This window comes from Belonocnema kinseyi, chromosome 7 (assembly GCF_010883055.1).
Source record: "Belonocnema kinseyi isolate 2016_QV_RU_SX_M_011 chromosome 7, B_treatae_v1, whole genome shotgun sequence".
Classification (NCBI taxonomy): domain Eukaryota; kingdom Metazoa; phylum Arthropoda; class Insecta; order Hymenoptera; family Cynipidae; genus Belonocnema; species Belonocnema kinseyi.
Window position 1 is genome coordinate 116,047,276 of NC_046663.1, and position 3,553 is coordinate 116,050,828.

Sequence of the window (3,553 nt, forward strand, 5' to 3'; positions counted from 1 at the left end):
ATCATAAATTACATTACAATTGAAAGAATAAATGAATAAGCTTCCTAAAATTGTTGTGCCTATAATATTGTTAAGTACAGATAAATTACATCTGAAATCAACAAAACGTTTTTTTATACCAGCTTTTTCAACAGTGAGACATTCCCGAGGCCTTGTATACTACAGATACGGGTCTGATTTTCACAAGCGGTGAAAGAAATGCCTAGTGAGTATATAAGGGCCGTTCGAATATCGACATTCAGCGTGCGAAACTGCGTTAGTCCGTTAGTCTACACAGCCTTATATGCGGTAGCATTAAGTTAGTTTTGTTTAGGTTTACGTATAATTGAAGTCAAAAAGTCGGGTATACTGCAAAGAAATTGCGTGTGTGTATATATGCATAGAAGTAGGGTGTGTGTTGAACTTGTGACGCTATTAATAATATATGTTTTCATTCCTTTCTTCTAGATTTTCTCCGACTATCCATGAGACTCACGTCAACTGGGATACAGAATATAACGCCCTTGCGTTCTACATTTTCAGTGACTGTGGAGCAAATTTTATACAGCTGTTTATTTAAACTCGACAACTAACATTTTTGAATTCTTCTAAAATGTTTCATAATTTCCAAATAATTATTGATCACATTCTTCAACAAGAAGGTTTCACAACTTTATTCTACTTCTTATCTTATCCGAGACTAATACACAAAGTCGACAAATTTTTAAGTCACTAAATCTTTCCGCGTACCGGTAAAAAGATTATCGGAACTGACAATTTTTTGACCGGTTTTTTAAACAGCATCTTTTAAGGATAGAGCCTAGATTTTGGGAAGAATAAATTAAAAAATTATTATTTTTCTTTTATGTGTTTAATGCTACTGTTCGACCCTCAGTATCGGACATCTTGCTAGTCTGTTTCTCAGACTGAAAATCTTTGGAAAATAGCATTTCTGTGACCAGTCATAGAGGTGCTTTCCAGTCCGACCACACGATATTGGAAAGGAGTAAGCGATTGGATAAAATTATTTCTGTAACCAGTCACAGGGGTGCATTCCCACTCCCCACGAGACGTTGGAAAGAGGTAGGGGTTCGAATAAAATTATTTCTGTGAGCAGTCATAGGGGTGCCTCCCTGCCCACACAAGACTTTCCAAAATGGGTAGGGGTTCGACTAAAATTATTTCTGTAAAAAGACAGAGTGGTGCTTTCCCGCCCCCATTCGGTGAATTCATCGAATTTCATGAATTCCACGAATTCCACGAATACGCGCCCTCAGCCGCTACCTTGCTAGTAATATGCTTTTTAAAAAAAAAAACGGTAAAAAACAAATTGTCGATACCGGTCATTTTTTTACCGTTACCGAAAATTCATTTTCCCTGGTACCGAAAACTTTTTTTACCGATGCCGACAGTGTATACACTTCGATTTCTAAACTTGTTATCTGACCTATAAGAATAAAACGCTTTTGTAGATAAATTCTCTAAATCATCAAAATTACGCCAGATGAAAAAGCAGGGAAGCAGATATTCTTCTTATGATCTCTGGGTGCTCCAGAATTTAAAAACACATAATATTCAGGAAATTTGAGTTTGGATGGTAAACTTTAGCACCCGGAAAGCCTGAAGGTGCTTGAAACGAATGTCAATTTCGCTACCACCAAACTATTTATAAACGGTTGAGTGGTTGAACGCCATGTTTTAATCACATAATCTAAAGGAAATTACATATAGGGTAAGGAAGAGGGGGCAGCGCCAACCAGTTAACAGTCAATGATTTTTTTAATGTATATAAGATGTTGAATCGCTCCATTTTTTTCTCATTTCGAGTTCTACGTTATTGTATACCATATTTCTATAAGTATTAACCATATGAGAAAAACAATGATTGGGGAATTTAATTATTTCTAACATGCTGTATTTCGTCGGCTTTGCCCCTCACCTGAGGGCAAAGCCGTCTGCAGCTTTTGATGAAACTCAAAACATTTGAAGAAAAAAAAATATGATGGTTTGCTTCTGTGGTATTTTATACACTGGAAACATTACCTTTCAAGATATCCAAGAAGAAGAATAAGTTATTTTGCATAAAAATAGAGATAGCTGTAATATAACCTATTTTTCGTTGACATTTTACTAGAAATAGATTTTACGCAATGTTTCTACTGTCCCAGTACAAGGAAACTGCATACCGATCGGATTCATAATAATAATATTTAATAGTTTCTTCCATGTAGCCCACAAGATAAGTTGCTGTTCTACATTACCAATCATTTATCGACGAAACTTGTGACACGTGTTTCACCTGAGCACTTGTATATTATTTTCGTCGGGCCTGCCCCCCTGGCCAAGCTTCACTTATTTATGGGATTTATTATATTTTGGACTTGAATTACGTCTAATTAATATAATTAGATTGTGTGATATTATTTTATCTGTCAAAATATCAAATTTTTATACTGTAAGTATTGTCAATAAAGTTTAAAATGTTTCTTAATCCAAGTAAATTCATATACTTATTTTGTCTATTATTTTAGCTAAAAAAATTTTGTATTTTCATGAGACAAGAAAATGGATGTATTCAGCGGAGAAATAATTTTTCGTTACATGATGATTAAATATTTTCCTTAAAATAATCATCAAATTAAAACGAATGTCAGATTTGCTTCGAAGATACCTTTGTTATCAAGATAGAATCATATCAGTTTCTTCAATATAAGAACTGTAGAATTGGTACACTAGACAAGCCACACATACTATGAAAATTAATATATTGGTATAAATTATTTGACTTCTTACTGCATAAGTCTCTTACTAAATATAATAATCGACAAGTTTACGCAGTATGAAGTTGGTTCTCTTCGCCGCTAATACATTCTGTAGGGTACACATCAGGAGGGTAATTGTCGATCTAACTAATCCAACATACGGCGCTACAAAAAGTAGATCTGATCATTGAATTGCATTAAGACAAAGCAAAACTAATTAAAAACTTGATGCCATTTGCAAATTAACAGAAGAGAAATATGAAAAAATAAGAGTAACTATTACTAATTATTTAAAAAAAGCAAAAGTCATGAAAATATGTAGTTTAATATGAATAAAATTTAATTTTGTTATTCATTTTGAAAGCAGTTCGAACTTCATATTTATATGATTTATTTTGCTGATATTATTGATTTTATTATTGGCTCTAGTTAAACAAAATTATTCATTGATGAAATTATGAATGTAGCTAATGCAAAAATTAATAATATTTAAGAGCTCAATTACAAAAATATTTAAAACATATACATGATCAGAAGAAATAATAAAAAATACATCACTTATATCCAATATAAATATAATAATAATTAAATATGTAAGACTACATCTTAAGTTGCACATTAATGTATCTTCGCACGTTTAAAATCTTAACGATTTCAAGTTTTCAAGAAAACATTTTTTTTAATGTAATGGTAATTATAATTAAAATGTTTGAGGGAATAATTTAGTAAAAAGTCAATAAAAAGACTAATAAATGAGAAAATGGATTAAATATTATTTAAATTAATGTATATATTTATTTAAATTGAACCGA

The 3,553-nt window shown here is 31.8% G+C and overlaps 1 protein-coding gene across 2 annotated transcripts in view; it reads left to right on the plus strand.

The window, feature by feature from the left end:
* LOC117176324 overlaps positions 1-3,553 on the plus strand; it is a 306,697-nt gene that overhangs the window by 301,833 nt on the left and 1,311 nt on the right. The window lies entirely within an intron of this gene.